The sequence below is a fragment of the Neltuma alba genome, unplaced genomic scaffold (genome assembly GCF_004799145.2).
Source record: "Neltuma alba isolate B1F8T4 unplaced genomic scaffold, ASM479914v2 tig00012335_pilon, whole genome shotgun sequence".
Taxonomy (NCBI): domain Eukaryota; kingdom Viridiplantae; phylum Streptophyta; class Magnoliopsida; order Fabales; family Fabaceae; genus Neltuma; species Neltuma alba.
The window spans coordinates 10650-32695 of record NW_021636844.1 but is presented as its reverse complement, the minus strand read 5'-3'; positions in this window follow the sequence as shown (position 1 = coordinate 32695).

Here is a 22046-nt window from a genome sequence, read left to right as displayed (position 1 = left end):
ACAAGTCCAAAAATGGTGAACAAAGGAGGGAGCTTTATGGATCAAGAAACATTTTTTATTTATGTTCTTGCTTTTTCTTAGTTGGTTAATTATTTTTGCTGCCCTTTTGATGGATTGCATTATTAGGGCTTGATATTTGTGAAGGAAAAGAGGAGAAGGAAAGAAAGCTAAAGCTTTTAGAGCAAGGTAGCAAGTTAAACCTAGCTACTAATACTAACTTAGCATCATTGATTATTGCATGATTAATTACTATTATGTGGTTGGACTTTCTTGATTATATTGTGGCTGCTCTTTGCACTTTCTTGCTTTGGCCTTTGCATGGTTGAGTTTGCCAAATGATAAGCATGCTAGTTCACCAATAGTAGTTAATATAATTGTGCATGTTGATGATGCTTGTTGGTATTATAGTTGGTTAATTTGCTATTGGGATTTCAAAGAAATCTCATTCCACAAATGCAACCTAACATTTTAGGGCCTAAATCCTCCAAGGGAAAGCTATAGATTGAAGGCTAATTTGTGGGGTTTAGCCACAAAAATTCGTGAACTCATTTTGGTTATGTACATATGATACTACTAGTGCTGTAAGCACACTGACACTGTCTGGTTCATGTGACTTTTTGATTCTGCTCCTGAACACGTTTAGTCACGAAATTTGGCATGATGAAAGATAATGTCTTAGGCTTCAATTTGATAGCTAAAACTTAAAAAATGGCCTAGTATACGATTTATAATGATTTTTCAAAGTTAAAGGTCAGAATCTGGGAAAAAGGGTTTTTGGCAAATGGACAATGTAGCATTTCTCAAAAACCTAAAGCTTTTTCATAAGGAATTGGATAATGAGATTATTTTTCCTTGAAAGAGGACTTAAAGAGCTTTAAGTAGAATTTCGAACCACCCCAATTGGATTTTTTGGAGTAAGTTATGAATTTTTGAAGCTGGGCCAGAAAAACTGGATTTTTACCTGATGAACAATAAAAATCCAAAATTTAGCGTTTTTATGGTAAAAAGTGAGCCCAAGACAATCCAATATGGTCTAAAATGGTTTTGAAAGGAACCTAAATCAATATAATAGTAAGGTGTGACAATGTGCATCTGGTTTGGGTGGGGGAAGGAGATGATTGGAGTTATTGAGATGCATATACTTACCACGTGGTATCAACCTACATACGGAGCTCTATGGTTGGCCACTATTATTGTTCCACTAGTTCTTCGAGAGACTGTGACACCCCACTAGTTCTTTAAGGGGGGACCCATGGTCCACCGAATGCTCTATGGCCTTTGGCCGGTCCATATCCCTCGTGTGGTGAGCTTGTCAGAGTAGCCAATCAAATGGAAAGAACTTAGCCCATGGGTCTAGTTGGCAGAAATAAGGAGGATATAAGGATGGATTTGGGGTTCATGGACTGCATATAACATAGAATCTTCATTGATGTTTATATCTTTTGAATAATTGAAAAGTATGTTATCTCTTTTGAAATTATCAGTTGCATGAGAGTGGCAGATATATTTGACCTATATGGTTATTGTCAGGTCAACGTTAGATAAGTGTCTATTGACTATTATTAGCTCTGTCTATCCCACCTGACACCTCGCTAGCCCATGCTAGTGTGTGTGATAGGTAGGAATTTAGTTATTGAGACGTTGTCTCATCCTTACTGTTTAACATTTTTTCAGGTGAAAGCTTTAAAGGAGGGACGTCAGGGAAGGCTCAGAAGGAGTAAAGCTACATTAGCAACTTGTAGCGCCTCCTCAATTTATGAGCTATGTTGTATCCCGTATATTGCCACCTTAGGATAAATTGTTTTTAATTGATTCATGCATTATTATTTCTTATGTCCTTTGAGTGTACTATTATGGTATGTGTGCTGATAGGTGGCCAAAGGCCTAGGATCGCATGTGATTTGTTTATGAATTTATTAGAAAGTATGAATTAAGATTTAATTCTTAATATTTTGATTTATGAGCTATATTATATCTTGTTTTATAACCATATTAGATAAGATTGATCCTTTCTTATATAGTTTGTATTTGAATGAGTTAAGAAAAGTTCTTTTATCCGTGATAGGATATATGATTGGGTGCTGCTCTTTTCTATCACGGATAACAATATTATATAATTAGTTAGTGTAGATGATTGTAATATAATTTGAGTTTGTATTTAACATGGTTTCATTATAAAAAAGTTATTTCTTAAAGTTACTATGAAAAAGTTAAGTTTATCTATTATTTAATACACATATGAATTGGGTGGGTTGTTTACGTATAGGAAGGCAATCTGAGTAAACAAAATAACTCGAGAGGGATTAGATATACCACAAGTAAAGTGTATGGATAAAACTAGGATATTCGAGGCAACAAGCATATAATTTGCAGGTACACCAAGGGTGTTCTTGTGTGCTGGTCCTGCATAAAGGATTCCTAGTGCACAAGTGCTCGAATCGATGATGTCATGCCCACGCGGTCACGGCAGACACCTAGCATTAAGCAATGAAAGATTTAGCTATCGTACGATGGGCAGCCTATCGAGTACGAGTGGGAGATGTTGGATTTTTGGGCTTGGATCCGTCCTTGATGGGCCGAATTATTTGACCGGGTATAAAGAGAATATACCAGTCAAATATCCAAGCGACCACTAGTTCTTCGAGGGGGGACCCATGGTCCACTGAGTGCTCTGTGGTCTTTGGCTGGTTCACATCACTCGTGTGGTGAGCTTGTCAGAGTTGCCAGTCAAATGGGAAGAACTTAGCCCATGGGTCCAGTCGGCGAAAATAAGGAGGATATAAGGATGGATAGGGTGTGTGATAGGTAGGGATTTAGTTACTAAGACGTTGTCTTACTCCCGTTGCTTTGCCATTTTTAGGAAACAATACATTAGCGGGACCTTCGGGGAAGACTCCTGAGGCTCAATAGTTGTAGCTGACAGTGTAGAGCTTTTGGACCTTATTTTATGCAATCTTTTCGTATATTGCCACGCATTAGGATTGATTCATTTTGGAATTATTTTACCTTCTCATATTCTTATGTCGTTTGACTTAGGGAACATATTATACCTTCTATCTTTGGCTTATCTTGTCTGAACATTAGACTAGAGTGCTGGTAGTGGGCCCAAGGCCCTTAGATTGCATGTGCTTGAATTATTGTGGATCCACGATGTGACGATGGCAATTTTTGCAAGTTTAGTTGTTGCTAGTATTGACTAATATAGTCAAATCTAAACTGCTATTATAATTTATCATTCAGAGGTGCATTGTTTTATAACCATGTTTGCCATGATTACAAATATAGGTTATTCTTTTTCTAACCATAATAGCCTTAATTAAGGTCGAAGGCTTTTCTGTCATGGTTAGCCCCTTAGTGATGTGATTACTCTTAAATAACCATGACAGGGTATGTTTACTAGTTTTAGTCCTTTCTATCATGGTTAGTTCTGGTTAGTAAGTGGTGGTGTAACATGATTCTTGTGGCGGAGGGGTAGAATTATTACAAGCCTATGGCAGAGATTGGACTGAACAGGCTTAGAGTGAAATAATCCCAAAACAAGTGAGTTGAGAGCTAAACACATACCTTTGAGATAAATCTCTTTTGCTCAATCTTTTGGATTAAACGTCTATAGTGTTTACTTTCTTAGCATGTCTTTACTTTACCGTTGTTAATCTCCGTGGGAATTTCTTGCTAATCTTCTACTATCATCTTTAAGCATGTTAGTATTTCTCATTGCACTTGTATCTTTTTGAATCATTTTTTGAGCTTTGTCCAGGAGTACAAAGGTCTAAGTGTGGGGGAATTTGATTGAGCTCAAATTGTTTATACTAATTGATGACTTTTTTCCATATTTTTGTTATACTTTTTTGGCTCATTTTAATGATATTTGTGCTTAATTGAGATTGAGGGTCTTTGTTCTGAGTTAGTGTTATATGAGGGTAAAATTGTCATATTTATTCATTAATTAGATTTAATTAATTTCTGAGACAATCGATACCTCAAACCATTACTTTTTATTTTAGGACACTCAAGAAGAAGAGCTAAGAGTGAAGATCAAGGAAGTCCAGCACACAAGACGAATTGACGCCTCTGCCAGGTTTCGCCACGCAGCAAAAGTTCTCTAGGCCAATGTTTGCCGCAGTGAACATATACTTACGTCACGGTGAACCCTTGGAATCAACAACCCAGACCTGAACATTTTTAGAAATTTTACCTACCCACTCTCATAAACCGATCCAATATACCCCATTACCGGTGGAGAAACCCTATTTTGGTGTAAGTGAGAGGATACACACAGACCACAGCCTCATCTCTGTTCTCTCTCATCTTTCTCTCATCTAACCCTAATTTCTTCCATTTTTCATCGTAAAACCTCCATCATGGGAACCTTAGATTCATTCTTAGTTGAGATGCTTCAGATTTCTATGAGTGGCTAGGCGTTTTCCTTCCTCTTAAAGGTGTAGCAATGGCTGGAGTTCAATGAGCTAAGAAGGGAAGTAGTTTAATCCTAGTTCAGCTATGAATTTATGAGTTTCTAGTTTAGGATTTGTATTTTGTAGTTGAACTACTTGATTATAGTTGTAATCAGCTTGGATTTTCATATGTGTAGTGAATTGATTATTGTAGAACCTTGAGCTTAAATATGTGAAGTCTCATATATGTCAGTTATAATCTTTTGATTCTCTTTGCTCTTGCATGGTTGTGTTTTGATATTGAGTCGATTTTGATTGCATTTGACCTGTTGCATTAATCAATCTTTCTATATGTACTAAGAGCACTTAACAGGATCTTGAGAAATGGAGTTCATTTATCAATTCAAAACTTAGTGATTTCTACTCCCATATCAATTGATTTTGAACTATGACAGCCTGAGCACACTTTCAAGAGGAACTTCATCATTATTTAGTTATTGTCTACCTGGATTCATCACTTATTTCCCTAAAATAAAAAAAAAATTTTGTTCACCATTCATTCAATTTACTTAATGATTTCGAAAAACCAAAACCCCCCTGTTTATAGTTAAGTTTGCATTGCATGACATTTAAGCTAATTTAGGTCCATTTCGCTAAGGCTCCGTTTAAGTGAGATGACCCGAGATCGCACCCTATAGTGCAATCCTTGGATAAAAGTTTTGATTTAACCTCTAAGGTCTAGAACAGGTTCTGAGTAAATCAAAGGGTAAGAGGATTTTCAAGCCAAACTACAAAGTAAAAGTCCACGAGATGTCACATCCAGTAACATGGTAATTAGGAATAAGGAATATTCTTAAATAATTAAGGGCAAAAAATGATACGGAGAAATAGAAAAATTTTGGTGGAAAATAACTATTATGATTTTCCAAGCCAATTATGAAATTTTGACTAATTAAGGAAAATTGGTCAAAAATAATTATGAAAAAATATTTTCAAGCCTTAGAAAATTAAGAAAAAAATAAGGATGATGTCCTTTGAGAATTATATGAGATTATAAAATTAGTTTTATGACCAAATTATACTTAGAGAAATTACAAAAGAATTTAAGGTGATTTAGGCCAATTTAAGGGCTTTTATTTGGAAAATTCCAAATAAATATTTTTAAGGAGAATAAAATTCCAAAAAAATTCCTATGATCCTCTAAGGAATTATAAGAGATTATGGAATTAAAAGAAGACTCTCAAGTATCTAAGATTTTTCCTAATTCCTTTGAAAAGTGGAAAAATCACTAAAGAGAAGGAAATTAGTTTTTCCTTTTATTTAATTATTGGGAAATTAATTTTAAGACTAAGAGGAAGTTCAGAAAGATAAAAATAAGGAGAATAAATCATGGATCTGAAAAAATAATTACAGAGGTCAAAATACTGTAATTATAGAAAAAGAATTAAATTCGGAGTCAAAGTGCACTGATAAAGTAAGACTAGAGTCTTGCAATTCAGATGGCTCACATTTAGCCATGTGTCAAGCCCCTAACGGAGAGGATTTGAACTTGCCAAGTGTCACTCCTCAAATAGAGAGGATTTTGACTTTTGGTAATTAATTTCATTTGGATTTAGTTAATTATGAAAGAGAAAGCAAGATTAAAAGGGATAATGACACTTGGATTTTCATTTATGATGGTGGTTGGAATATTTTGGCTCATTAAACAAGCACTCCTCCCCCTACTTTCAGATCTGCAATTCGGCCAAGTGAGAGGAAGAGGGAAAAGAGAGAGTTTGAAGGAGAAACAAGGGAAAAGCTACCAATTTTGATCACTCAACCAAGGATTCAAGGTTAGTTTTTGGTCTTAAGTTGTTCTTTACCTTGTTTGCTTGAGTTATGTGGTTGGAAATTCTATTTCTTCTCCTTATTGGGTGCTAGCCGAACTGATTATTATGTGGGGGAAGAAGTTTGGTTGGTCAATCTTGTTAAGACACTTCAAAGCATGATAGATCCTAGTAGTTACAAGTGGTTGTGAGTTGATTTTAAAGTGTTTTCTTGGTTGTGTGTCATAAGAACCATTACAACCAAGGTAGTAAATGGACCCTAGGATAAGTTTTTCAATATTTTAATGCTTTCTTTGTGCTCAAAATGAAAAATGGTATAGGATAAACCTAAAGAACAAGTGTTTGAAGCATTAAAATCAAAGTTGTAATTTTTGGTTAAGGAACCCTTTAGGTTTGGTCAAGAGAAAACTGAAAGCAGGAGTCTTATTTTCTTAAATCCAAGCATATATATGGAATCTAAATGAAAAATCATGTAGGAATAAGTTAAGAACAAATTTTTAGGGTTTATGGAAAACAAAGTTCAAAAATGAAAGAACAAAGGTGGAAGCTTTAAGAAACAAGAGTTATGTTTAAGTTCTGTTCTTGTTTTTGCTTGGTTTGGTTGATGATTCTTGCTACCCTTTTTAACTTGGCATTGTTAGGGTTTGGTTGATGATTGCCATGTTAGGGTTTAGCACTTATGGAGGCAAAGAAGAAGAACAAAATGATCAGGAGCTTTTAGAGAAAGGTAGCAAGTTGAACCTAACTATTAACATTAACTTGGCATTGTTGATTATTACATGATTAATTGCTATTATGTGGATGAACTTTCTTGATTGTGATGTGGCTGCTCTTTGCATTTTCTTGCTTTGGCCTTTACATGATTGAGTTTGCCAAATAATAAGCATGCTAGTTCACCAATAATAGTTAATGTAGTTATGCATAATAATAATGCTTGTTGATGATATAGTTTGTTAATTTGCTATTGGGATTTCAATAAAATCTCATCCCCAAATGCAATCTAAAATTTTAGGGCCTGAAACTTCCAAGGGCAAGGTGCGAATTGAAGGCCAAATTGTAGTGCCTAACCATAAAAATTCGTGGACTTTTGGGTTATGTAAATATTATGCTGGGCAGTGCTGTAAACCTACTGACACTGCCAACTTTAAGCGATATTTTGATTAAGTTCCCGAATGCTTTTAATCACAAAACTTGGCATGATTTTATATCACGTTTTGATTTTTATTATGATAGCTAACACGTTAAAAATGGCCGACTACACAATTATAATGATTTTTCAAAGTTAAGGTTCATAATCTAGAAAAAGGGTTTTGCCAAATGGACAGAGGTGACTTTCACAAAAAGCTGACACTTTTTCAAAGGGAATTGGTTCACAAGATTATTTTTCCTTGAAAGAGAAATCAATGAGCTTTTTATAGAATTTTGAATCACTCCATTTTGATTTTTTTAGATTAAATTATGAATTTTTAAAGTTGGGCTAGAAAATTAGATTTTTGCCTGATGAACAGTGAAAATCCGAAAATCAGCATTTTTAGGTTAAAATTAAGCCTAAGACCATCCAATGTGGTCTAAAATAATTTTAATTGAACCCTAAGTCGACATGATAGTAAGGTGTAACACGAGACAGGCAAGCTAGAGACTTTGATAAAGTCTTGTGGGCTTGAATATAGGAATTGGAGATGATTAAGGACCAAAGATTGTGTTGGGAATCTCAGTGAGATGATTCCGAGGCTAAAACCAAGTAGAGATCTAATCGTAGATTCAGAAAGTTTTGGGCCGGGAAAAGTAATGATGAAAAGTATGCCTAAAAATTTTAGAAAATTCCAAAAAATAGGAAATAAGGTTATGAGGTTCCTGTGAGACTAAAAATGATGAAAATACTCCTAGAGCAAATTGATGAAATTCCCAAGTTTTGGACTAATTATGAATACTAGCTGAAATTGAATTATTTAAAAAATGAGAAAACCTTAAATAATTAGAGAAAAATGGGAAATAATACTTAAGAAATTATCACAAGTTTTAAAAATGATTTCATCCCTAGAAAGCTTAGAGGTGGATTTTAACAAAATTTAAAGCCTATTTATACACTATACATGAAAAGTCACAATAAACCACATATGGGTTGACTTTCGACCTGAGAAAAATTAGAGAAATTCCCATGATAAAAAACTAATGTTAGAACTCAGTCAAGTTACTTCGAAATAAATATTATTAGACATTTTAATTAAAAAGCAAAGGGACGAGCATCCCTTCCTTTGTATGCATGTTATATAATGCAATGTGAAGTCATTTGTGATGAAAAAGGGGTGCTAAAACATGTCTCAACATTACTAAGTAAGTCACAACTCGAAAAAGTACTTGATACAATGTAAAATTATAAAATAAGTGGAGGAATAGTCAAGGGTAAGAGAAAGCATGAATTTCTACCTATTTTTCTTTCTATTTTAATGCAAATTTGATAAGGAGACATGGATGGAATTTTACAATTTGTCAAACGGCATGCTTGGAAGAAATGAGATTATTTATAAAAGATTGTGTTTTACCACACGTGTGATTAGGTAGTATGCAATGTGACATCATCTTAAAGAGAGAAAATATGATTAAGACACCTAGCAAATTACATGATAAGATGATAAAGGACATGATTTAATTAGATGACAAGTGTTATGCTAAAGGTAAATTAAATTAACAAAGGTAGATGGTAACTCTAGCATCATAAATGCCCTTTTCCTCCTCTTATTTGTGTTTTTGGATAACCAAGAGGAAGAGCAAGGGGGAGCACGGAATTTTGAGGCCAAGAGGGAGAAGAGAAAGAGTTTCAAGCTCCATGCAAGACTAACCTTCAAGAAAACATAAGATCATGGCTTTTAATATAGTTTATGATACTCTATGTCTAGCAAAACTTGGTTGTGGTTTCTGTTGGTTTTTGGAAGCATTAAACCCCAAGATAAAGTTGTCACATCCTGTTAATTTTAACCTTGAAAATAAGGAATATAAAATAGACTAAGGGTTAAGCAGGGTAGTAGATAGATAGACAGCACAACTTTTGAATTGAAACTAGACCAGGGATTGGACTATTATTTTCAAAATATCCTGTCAAAATTGAACAAGGTGGGAATGTGTACCTCAAATTTTAGAAAATTCTTAGAAAATCATGAAAAATAGAATAAAGAGTATAGAAGAATATTTTAGGCTTGAAAGATGAAAACAATATGGAAATAATTTATTTTAATTTTTTTTTATTTTCCTAGAATTTTGGCTAATTAAGAAAAAATTGGCCAAATTTGATTATTTAAAACAGAGGAGGGTCTCAATAATTTATGAAAAAATTAGAAAAATTATTTGAGAGTTATTATAAATTTTAAAATTGTTCCTAGCCTCTAGAGATGTAGAGGTTAGCTTTAAATTATTTAAAGTCAAAATATATCAATAAAAGGTTGATTCTGTGAAAAATTTAATTGAAGGAGTTATAGGGCAAAATAAAATATAAGAAAATTAGGAGAACCTCTCCTCATCAAGAGAAAGCTATTAGTGCAAGGGAATAAATTTTTAGAGACCATAGATTTAACAAAATCCAAGAAAAATTTAACCGATATTGTGAAATTATACAGTGCAATAACCATAAGCTTAGTGGGGGCAAAATTTCCCTCATTCTTCTTATCAAAATGGTGCCATTTGAGGAAGGATAGGACCTAAGTGGAATAATACAATTTGTTGAAGGATAGAATTAGAAGATTGGAATTATGAATAAAAATGAAGATTTTTACACATCAATACTTATGTGTCCGTTGAGGTGGTACGTTCATTTAATTTGGAAGACACCTCAGGGGACATGTGGTGTGATCTTAACGAAGAAGGGAGAGGATGAAACCATGTGTGATGTGGTAAAAAGGAATGGTAACCTAAGTTGCCACATAGTGTAATATTCATCCTTTAACCTCTTAGAGTACGTAATTGGAAGCATTAGAGTTCTAGTGAATCGCGTTGCAAGCTCGTCGATTAAAATTTTTAGTTAAAATTATCAAGTTACTATTCACTTAAAATTCCAGATTTTAGGTCTAACTTTGAAAAATCATAACTAATTCTAGAAAAGTTACATTGAGGTACTTCAAATTTCTATTTCAAGCTCTTTTAATCCTCTATAGGGAAAAATAATCATTAGCTCAATTCCTTGACCAATTTGTATAGTTTAATACGTAAATTTTACTATTTATTTGGTTGATTTGCCAATTTTCAGTTTTCTAGGCTAACTTTGATCAACTATATCTTCTAGTATACACATCCAATTCAAGTGATCTACCATTTGTTTTAAAGCTCTAGATGTATACTAATCACTCACCACATTTCATATAAAATTCATTCATTTGCTTAGAATTTGCTTTGTCTCAAGTTGACCGCTCACCTAGGGGTACCTTATCCCCTTAACTTGCAATAATAATTCATAATAAATTCCATACATAAATAATACCAATCTATCATTGCATAAAACATTCTTATACATTATCTTATTTAGTCGTATGTGTCAATATCATCATGTATTAATGCATCCCATCCATAACACATTTGTGAGTATACTATCTTAACATATTACATAACATAATGTAATATTTATTTCTATCTTCTTCTCTTTATTCTTACACTTCTACTTCTTGGTTTCTTCTCCCATGCTTTTTGTACCTATTATGGTTGGTTAATGTAACATCCTAAATTTTGGCTCATAGATACAAGTAATAGCACAAGGAAAGGATGATTACTAAGTCTAATACAACGAAAGTCCTGGAGATCCCTCGAAAGGAAAAAGAGATTTTTCAAAGGCAAATGTGTAAAACAATAATGTTCGGGGACTAAAGAATGATGAACTGGAAACAACTAAGAGCTAGAGGTTATGTCAAAAACTTGTAAAAGATGGTTCTGAAGGTTAAGCGTAAGGAGGTACTAAATTGCAAAAAAGGGATTCATGGGCCAAGTAAGGACCTAATTGCAAATAATAAAAGTTCTGGTCGGCCAATGCTCAGAGTTAGCAAAATGGGCCCAAATGACTTAGAAAAATTCCAAAAAATGGGAATAGGATCCCAGAGCCGATATAAGGCTAGAAATGACGGAAATGCCTTGAAGTCATTCCAGGGTTTTGGACAATTTGGGATAGTAGCTTAAATTGAATTATTTAAGCTATGAGATGGCCTCAAATAACCAGAAAAAACTGGAAAACAGTAGTTGAGGAATTTACATAGATTGTAAAATTAATTCCGTCCCTAAAAACTAACAAGATTAGCTTTAATTAAATATAAAGCCTATTTATACCCTATCCGGGAAAAGTCAAAATAGCTGTCTAGAGTTTGACTTTTGACCCTAGAAAAATTAGAGGAATTTCCCGTAATGAAAGGGAAAGAATGAAACCCAGAGACAGATCAACGGAGTTACGAGCCGATAGAAAGAATTCGAAGAAGGTAACCCCGATTAAGTATTATTTAATGATATTTCTGGGAAAAGGAGAAAGAAAATATCTAAAGACCATCATGACGGTGCTGAGTCAGCATGCTGAGTCACCAAATGCAATCATGACACCTACGAGTCATCATACTGAGTCACCAAATGCAATCATGACACTTACGAGTCATCATGCTGAGTTACCAAAAGCAATCATGACACCTACGACTCATCATACTGAGTCAGCAGAAGATATTTATGAACATCATAAAAATCAAAACGCAGTATAGGAATATTTTAGACAGTCCTTTGTCTACCCGTTATAGTAAAATCTCTACTGTGTGACTCTGTAAGGTTAAGTAGCCTGTCCGTAGAGCTAATTATTTTCACCTATGCTCCTCTAAGATGGCACCATATATGTATTTAATTAAGATGAGAAAATGGTGCCAGAACATGTCCCAGTGGTACCGAGTCAGTTAGGACTAAAACAAAATATTGAATACGGTGCAAAATACCAAAATAGGTAGATGAATGCCTAAGGGCTATATTTTACAAGAATTTTATATTAATCTCCTCCCTATTTTAATGCCAAAATGATGAAGGAATATGGAAGAGACAAGTGTACGGTTATGTGTACGGTTAGATGCAAGACACATGTATGGTTGGATTAAAAACATGTGGCTTGATGATGTAAGCGTTATGTCATCAAGATGAGGTAAGCATGATGTCATAGGACACATGTCATCACAAGATAAAAAGAGAAAATGGACGGTCCAGATCAAGTCACGTATTTTTAAGATCAATTGCTGAGATTCAATCTTGTTTTCTATAAATACCGCTTCCCACCCCTCCATTTCGTCCAAGCTCCTTGTACATATGGGAAAGCTCTTGCAAAATGGTTTCTAGAGAGAGAAAGAAGAGGGAGAAAGAAAGGCCAAGTGGTCCCAAACCAAATCGAGCTTTAAAACAAGGTATGTGTGCTGTTTTTGATGTAGTTTTCACTACCCATGTTGTTGTTGAGCTTGGTTATAGATTTTAATAGTTTTTGGGAGCTTGAAATCCTATGTGGAGGTGCTGCATAAAATTGATTAGAATAGGAGAAGATGAAATTGATGTTAGAAGCACGTTTAAAGGCTTGGAAACAACAAGAATCAAGTGGTTCTGTGTTGATTTTGCAAGAAATCCAACTTTCCCTTTGTTTGTGATTCTGTTCAACCTTGACTGTTCTGAATGATTAGGATTGGATTTTGATTATTTTGAGTTTGGAAATGGATTCTACATATAAAATAATATAGGAATAGTATGTGGAAATAATTTTAGGAAGGTTGGAATTGAAACTCAAAAGTTAGAGTTCAAGTATGTTCAAGAAAGAATCAAGTTATAGTACACATTTGAGGCTTTAAAATGAGAGCTAGATCACCTTAATTGGATGTGTACACAAGGAGATATGAATTTTCAAAGTTGAGGCATAGATTTGGAAGTTCCAAATTTTACCAAATAAACAATAATTTTATTGATTAAACTATATGAATTGGGCAAGGATAAGTCTAATTGGATATTTTTTCCTTAAAGAGATTTCAAATATTTTTCCATAGAATTTTAGAGCACCGCAATACAATTTTTATAGAGTTAGTTATGATTTTTCAAAATTGGACCTGAAATTTGAATTTAAACAGTGAATAGTAATCCGAGTAGTTATTGAAATTGTTAATCTACGGGCTTGTATTTTGACCTGCTTGAACCATAATACTTACAAATACGTACTCTGAGGGGTTAAAGGTAGGATGTTTTAGTTAAGGGAGGGAGATATTTGGGACAATCCCAGTAGTAAATGCTACCCAAATGCATGCAAAACAAATGCAAGTATATGACATGTTTGGTTTCACATGTTTTCATGCTCTAAAAATAACATATTCATATGCTCAATATTGCATACATGCATGGCCATGAATTAAGCAAAACATAGAGCAACATTTAAGCAATCATTCTTTCAAATCATCATCAAACATCATTAGCACACAAGCATACATGTCAAGCATTCAAGAGGGTAAGTTCACTACCTTGTAACCTTTAAGTTTTCCTCCTTCTCCTTCTGCTTCCAACCATCAAAATTGCTTGATCAACCTTTTCATTCATTTCTCTTAATGTCTCATAGCCCTAGTTAACATCAACATATAATGCCAATCACTCATTAGAGCTATGAACATAAGCGATATAATACTTTGCTTTCTTTGAGCCATAATGTCTCCTAACTTTTAAACTTGATTTCCAACCTTTCTAAAATTAATTTCACATGCTATTCTCTCATAATTTTTCATTTAGAATCCATTTCTAAACTCAAAACAATCAAAATCCAACTCCTTCCCTAAGAACACAAAAAGGCCAGAGGTATAGAGTTATGGCTCAAAATTTCTATTTTCAATTCTAATGCTTCCAAACTTATTTTCTTACCTTTGCCCCATATGATTTTTCATTCCAAACTCATTGGAATCATCAAAATCAAACCCTAACCTATCTAACTATACAGGGCCAAAACATACCAAGTAAAAGGGGAAGTTTGATTTCTTGAAAATTCATCACAAAACCACTTGATTCAAGCTAGTTTCAACCTCTTAATCATTAATCTAACATTAATTTCATCTTCCCTTACACTTAACAATTTCGTGCAACATGTCCCCTTGGGGTTTCAAGCTTCCAAAATCCAACAAAACCCATAACCAAGCTTAACAATGACAAGGGTAATAGAAACTACATTGAAAACCATGAACATACCTTCTTTTGGAGCTTGATCTTGCATGGGATCACTTGAACTTCCTCTTCTCCTTCTCCTCTTATAAAGCTCAGCCTTCCCTCTCTCTTTTCTCATTTGGCCAAAACATTGCATAGAATAAGAGAGAGGTGTATTTATAATAAGCAAGATTAAATCTTGGCCATTAGTCTTGTGTATGTTTGGCTTAATATTGGCCATCCATTTTATCCCTTATGATTTTGCCAATTGTAATCAAGATTGACAAGTATCCTTATGACATCATGCTTACATCACCTTGTGTAACGTCCAAACTTTTAGGCTTAGAAGCATCAAAAGTAGCCTGAATTGGATAGGCTACCAGACTCTTTTTGAGCAAAAGTCTCAAAGATGAGAAAGGAAGTCAAAGCAGTTTCAGGGACTAAACTGCAAAGTAAAAGTTTTTCTGGGGCTTCAGTATAATCAAGGTCAGAGACTCCAGTAAAGTCTTGAAGGCCTAGAGAGAAAAAAGAGACTAGATATAGGCCAAAGGTTAAGTTAGAAGCCTCAAAGAGAGGATTATATGAAGTTAAGTCCAAGCAGGGACTAAACTATAAATTCAAAAAGTTATGACCAGCAAGGGCAAAAATGGAAGAGTGTACAGAAAATCCCAAGAAAATCCCAAAAAATAGGAAATAATATTCTAAGACTCTTCTATGAAGATAAAAGACGAAAATACCCCTGAGATAGCTTAAATGGAATTTATGAGGTTATGGCCAATAAAAAGTACACTGTTTGAGGTAATTATTTAAAATAGCAAGAGACCTCAAAAATATACGTAAAAATAAGAATTAATTGGTTGAAAGGTTATACTAATTTATAAAATTCGTCCCGTAACCAAAAGGCCAGTGGAATGGCTTTAATAAATTAAAGAGCAGATTATACCGATAAAAGGGTATTTTAGTAAATGTTTTTTATACAAGGCTTAGAGGAAGTGTTATGACCTGAGAAAATTCATAGATACTCTCTAGAATGAAAGAGAATTTATGGAGTAGACAGAAGAATTTTTTGAACCCTGGAAGGCCATAAAGAAAGTCGGAGAAATATGGGCCAAGTAAAATAGGAGGAAACTTCAGGGCTAAGTTTAGATCCGACAGTTATGATCTAATCTTCCTTCTCCTCCACCATTTTTGCGACACGTGGCCTCTTCTAGAAGCATGATGCAAGGATGATGTAATAAGGTGATGCAATGATGATGCAAAAGTCTACTTGAACTTCCAAAATTGCCCTTACTCCTTCTTCTAGCTACCAAGGGCATTTTGGTCCATTCAAGCCAACTTTTTGGCTATAAATAGGCATTCTTCTTCCCCCCAATTTGGCCAAGCTGATGAACACTAGGGGAAACTCTGCTGCCCTTGCATCTAGAGAGAGAAAGAGCTATTTCTAGTGAGAGAAAGTCCACCTAAGTTCAAGCTTCAAGATCAAGGTATGTGGTGACTGTAGCATCTGATTTGATACCTATTTCGAATTAGTTACTGTTCGTATCTGATTCTAAAATTTTGCATACTTAAAGTATACTCTGTAAGCTTTAAATCCATGGATAGAACACTTCATTTAGATATGTGTACGATTTATGGTGATTTTTCAAAGTTAGAGTTTGAAATCTGGAAACAGTGTTAAACTTTTGGAAGAGTTTCGAGTTCCGTACAATTCCGGTACTGTTTGGCATATAATTGGTTCCTAAAACTATTTTTCTTTAAATTCAACTTAAGGATCTTTCAGTGAGACTTGGAAGCACTCAATTTGGAGTTTTCTAGATTTAATTATGAATTTTCAAAGTTGAGCAAAAATTCTGGAGTTTCTGCGTGAACAGTACCCGTGAACCAAAATTTCCAGATTTGGTATTCTTGAATCTAAGGCCATCTAAAGTGGTCCTAATTGATAAGAAATAGATCTTAAGGATGGGAAATGATAAGATTTGCATTAGAAAAGTTAGAAAGAAACCCTAAGACTAAGAGAAAGGGTTGAGGTTCAAGAAAGCTAGTCTTGAACTTTATGTAATCTAATGGTCCTAATGGATTGTGTGATCATTATGGTTATGTTTAGGACCTTTGGAACATCCAAGAGGATGTTTGGTGATGTTGACCGAATGCCCACATGGTTGGAAAGTCAAGGGAGTCAAAGGAAAAGTAAGAGGAAAGCTTGAGGTGCAAGGTAGTGAACTTACCCTTTATGTGCTTGACATGGTATGCTCATATGTGGTTTGTATTTGTTGTTTGAATGATGTTGTGACATGATGATTGTTGCTGGAAATGCTGTTTTTAATATGTTCCCATAGCCATGCATTTTTATACCAAGCATAAAGCATGATGGCATGTCACTAGTTAACTTAAGTTTATGAAAAACTACATACCATACACTAGCATCCATCTTGTGCATGTATGTGGTAATGTTTGCTACTGAGATTCTCCCGAATCTCACCCCTTCATAACCAACCATTTAGGTCAATCAATGATGGGCACTAATGGCATGAGAAGCAAGGAGAAGAAGTGGAGAATTATTGATGCTAATGATTGATACTAATATTCAATGTATAATTCTCCTATGTTATAATTATGTTGTGAATGCCATGTATTTAATTATAAAACTTATGGCATGTAGAGGAATGTATGAGCATGAATGGGAAAAAGTAAGCCCATGTTAGGTATGCCAAAGAAATAAGAAGAATTAAAGTAAAGAGATGTTAAGGGATAAAACGTAGGTCATGGAGCAGTTATTTTTGAGCTTTAGTTTGACCTATCATATGAATGAGTTAAGCTATGAAATTTGGTATACTTATAGTGCACATCCGAAGCTTTAAAATGAGTGTGAATCACCTCATTTGGATGTGTATACGAAGAGATATGAATTTTCAAAGTTAAGGCGGAGAATCTGGAAAGTCCAGATTTTACCAAACGAATAGTAATCTTAATCCAATAAACTGTACATTTTTAGTGAGGGTGAGTTCAGTTGAATATTTTTTTCTTAAAGAACATTGAAAGAGCTTTTTGTATAATTTTGGAACACGTCCATACGATTTTTTTAGGATTAGTTATGATTTTTCAAAGTTGGACCTGTAATCTGAAAACTAGACAGTGAACAGTAATTTTCTGAAAATTAACGTCCAAATTGAAATTTTTAAGTGTAAGACCATCCAACATGGTCTGGAATGGTTCTAAATGAATGCTAAGGTACTATATAAGTAAGGTGTGACACTTTGCTTACACCATCAAACCATGTGTCTCTCATCCAACTGGATACATAATACGTTCTCCTCTAATTCAACCACACACATAATCTCTTGCATGTCTCTTCATCATTTTGGCATTAAAATAGGAAGAAAATTAATAGGAAATTCGTGTAAAATGCAACCTCTAGATATTCCTCCACCTATCTTGCCATTCTATACCATATGGGTATTTTTTCCTTGTCTTGACTTACCTGGTACCACTAGGACATGTTGTGGCACCCTTTCTCATCTCAAATAAATCAATATATGGTGCCATCTCAAAGAAGCATGGAAGAAAACAGTTGGCTTTATTGATAGACTACTTAGCTTAACTAAGTCATGCAGTAGAGATTTCGCTGTATTGGGTAGGTAAAGGACTATCTAAAACATAACAGTACTACATTCATATTTTTTTACTGTCCATAAATATCTTTTGGTGACTTAGCACACTGACTCAAAGGTGTCATAATTGCGTCATAAATGCAGTTGGTGATTCAGCACATTGACTCAGCAATGTAATAAATGCACTATCATTACCTTTAGATATTTTTTGCTTTTTTGTGGTCATCATTTGTCCAGCTAATTTAAAACAATCCAGAGCTCCAAAAATTCATCCGTTCGTACTATAAACTTATTTTAATTCTACAAAAGAATTGTGAATTTTCTCTGGCCATAACTTGATTGGTAAGTATTTATTTTTGAATTTCCCATAAAATGCCTTTAAATGGCATAACTGGATTTTAAATATTCTTAAACCAGTTCTGCGGCCTTTTTGGGGATGAGACTAATTTTATAGCTAGATTTTTGCTCATTTTTTTGAGGCCTTCCTGTGGCTCAAATAATTAAATGAATATGTACACCTCAAAATGAGTCATAATCTCTAAAATTCAATTAAAACTAACTCAAGGGCATTTTTATCATTTTTAACCTCAAATAAGCCTCAGAATCTCATTTCCTATTTTATGGGAATTTTTTTGAAATTTTAGGGCTTATTTTTCAATACTGCCCTTTCCGACTGAAAATCTTTCAACTTTACAATCCAATCCTTACTAGGACTTAACCTCAAGAATCATTCTTTTAAGGTCTATAGCACAAGTTTTGGCTCTCATTCATCCCTATTTCTTATTCTTGAGCCTTAAGACCTCTCCGAAATCTCTAACTTAATTTATATTTTAATCCCCAAAAAATTTTCAATTTACTGTTTAGTCCCTGAAAATCTTGTTACTTTCCTTTCACATTTCTAGGACTCTTGCTGATTGGGGTCCAGTGGCCTACCCATCCCAGGCTATTCCTAATACTTTTAGGTCTAAAATTTGGGATGTTACACATAGCAAGTGTTAAAGACAAGTTTAGATATATATCACTTCCTCTCCTCCCTAGTCATTTTTTTCGGTCACTTTTGGCACTTGGCAAGCCAGAAGGTTTCGGCCAAAAAAGAGGGAAGAAAGAAGAGAGAGAGAGAATGAGGAAAATGTAGTTTCAAGTCCTTAATCAAAGTAAAATCATGATTATCCCCTCTAATGCTTGATGTCCTATAGGAGGATGGTTTTAAACATGGTTTTACAAAGCTACTAACAGTGATCTTTGTCAAAAGTCTATGTCACATCCCGAAAAATTTCACTTGGAAAGAAATGAATTTTTTGAGGCCTAAAAAAATTACGAAATGTTACAGGTGAATAGTAACTGAATAAGTTTCGGAATGGTTTGGGATTGTGATTTGGTTTGTCAGTTATCTTTTTGGGCCATCTTAAACCATATGTGGGCCCCACATTGGGCCTAGATTAAGGACAATTTCTTGTAGATTCTAGCATCTTCATTAAATTAAAATAAAATTCAATTTTTACATACATATATTAGAATATTCTAGGTTTTGGACACTTGGCATGATCTGGAAATTTTAGCACTTGATGGCACCCATGTGTCACCTTTATGTGGCAGTTTTAGACATCCAAATGGTGAGGGAGAACACGAATTCATTTGTCTATAAATACCCCCTAAAATACCTTAAAATAGTTAGAAAATTAGTAAAAGAAAGGGAGGTGCTGCCAATTCATTTTCTTGAGCTTTAAACTGAACTTAGTAAGAGCAAGTGGACAAGAAACCATCAAGCTTTCGTCAAGGATTTATCAAGGTATGTTTGTGCTTTGGTTTAGTTAAGATTAAAGCTTTTTTTGGTTGAATATTTGGATTATTTTTGAAGGCAAGCTTGCTTCCATATTTCGGTCAATATGAGTATGCCTTAAGGAAGGATAGAAGCCTTGAAAATGAGTTGGAATTATCATGTTTAAGTGATGTTTGGATTGAATTTTGGAAGAAATCAAAGTTAGGGTTTTAACACCCCTATTCGGTCACTATGTAATCTTGGGATAGGAGTTTGTTTTAATATGATTTGATTATTCTAATGAGTTTAAAAGGTGTTTTTGTGTAGGGATATACCAAGGAAAAGCATTTAGAATCATTGGAATCAAAAATGGAATTTTTGGAAAAACAATACCCTTATTTGGCCAAGTCTAATTGAAAGGGAAGAAGCATGATTTTGTGGAATCTAATTTGATCTTTGAATTCTACATGAAAAATTGTGTAGGAATGACCCAAGAGATTGGTTAAAACAAATAGGGAATAATTTGGCCAAAAATCAAGGAAAAAGGGATGTTAATTAAGCCTAATGTTAGATTATTATGTTTATGCTTGAATGGTTGGTAATTTGGAATATATTTGTGCTTGGAATGATAGGCACATTGCAAGAGATCAGAGAAGGACACCAGTTCCCTAAAGAGGCTAAATTCAATTATCAACCAAGAGGTAGCAGTGAACTCATAATTTGATTGCTTTCTTGCTTGTCTAAATGTGTATGTGCTATGTTATTGATGTTTCCATGATGTGATTGAGCAATATATGTGATGATGCATGAAATTATATGTTAAATGTGCCTTGGCAATATGTATAAGGAATGACTTGATGGCTTAATGAACTGGTCTTTTTACATGGCAAATGATATGCACATGAAATGTTGCATAATGGTATTGATTTTATGCACACATGTTACATTTTTACATGGTATGAATTCCATGATGATTATAATTCTTTGCTACTGAGATTTCTATGAAATCTCACTCCTTATGTCTAAAATTCACTGTTTAGGAGTTCGCTCAAGCGCTCAAGTAAGGACAAAGAAAAGGAGATCATTTTGGGAGATATTTGAATTATATAGCTCTTGAGCAATATTTATGTATTATGTAAATTTGTTACGAATTATCATGAATACTGGTATAAGTGACTCTAAACTTTATATATGTCAATATTGAGTAATATTCAAGCTTTAGTAATGTAATGATGAATGGCATGACGGTTGATAGGGAAAAGGAGAGGAAAAACCAAAATGGTTACTTAAAAGGGTAAATGTTGACTTTTAGGGGTCAAGTTTGACCAATGATGTTTGAGCAATCAGATAAGTTTGGATCTGAAATTTAGCATGCTTATAGATCTCATTTTTAGTTTTAAAACAAGTGGTAATTGACTAAATTTGGAGTTTTGTGCTAAGAGATGCCTTTCCAAAGTTGGGCTAAAATACTAGAAATTTGAAAATTGACCCAATAAACAATATAACTTGTCGAATTTTCTGGCTTTGTTTTAGATAGATATGAGGACAATGATATTTTTTCCTTATAGAACGCATAACAAGCTTCAAATAGAAATTAGAAACACTTAGTTTTGATTTTTCTACATTTAGTTATGAATTTTCAAAGTTGACCCAAATTTCTGTGAATAGTGTATGAAATTCTGAAAATGGAAATTTTAAAGATGAAAATTTTCCGTCCTTAAGCTTTGGAAAATGACCTTAAATGGTTCCAATAGATATATAATAAGGTAATAAAGGAGGTGTAATACTTTTTGGTATTAGAGTAAAGGTTCTGGCTTTGTGTAGTTGCACTGTATTGACTGTTATATGTTGTGAAATATGATAAAATGTTCATATTGGTTGTTAATTGTTGTTGTGAATTATGATTGATTGTTACTCATGGTTTGCAAACTGGACTACTCTAGTTGAGTTGAATATTATAAACTGAGTTAAGTGTAGGAAAAGAAAATGGCCAGTTGTGAGAATAGTGATTTCGAGATCATCATTAACCAAGGGGTACCGAAAGAAGATCCCGTAATTCCCCTAGGATATCATGATATACCCAAAGACGGGGTATTGTCTAGTGTAGCTTCCAATTGGATCAGAGAAGGAGAGCTACACGATGATGCACAAAGCGTAGTGAAACCTAACCTTGATAAGGTAAGCCGTAGTGGAATCAGGGTTGTACCAATAACTATTGTGGGTCCGAGTAAGGTTAGAATTAAAAACTTACCAAAAAAAAAAGACCCCTATTAGCGAAAGAAGAGTTCAAAAACTATGGGGACTG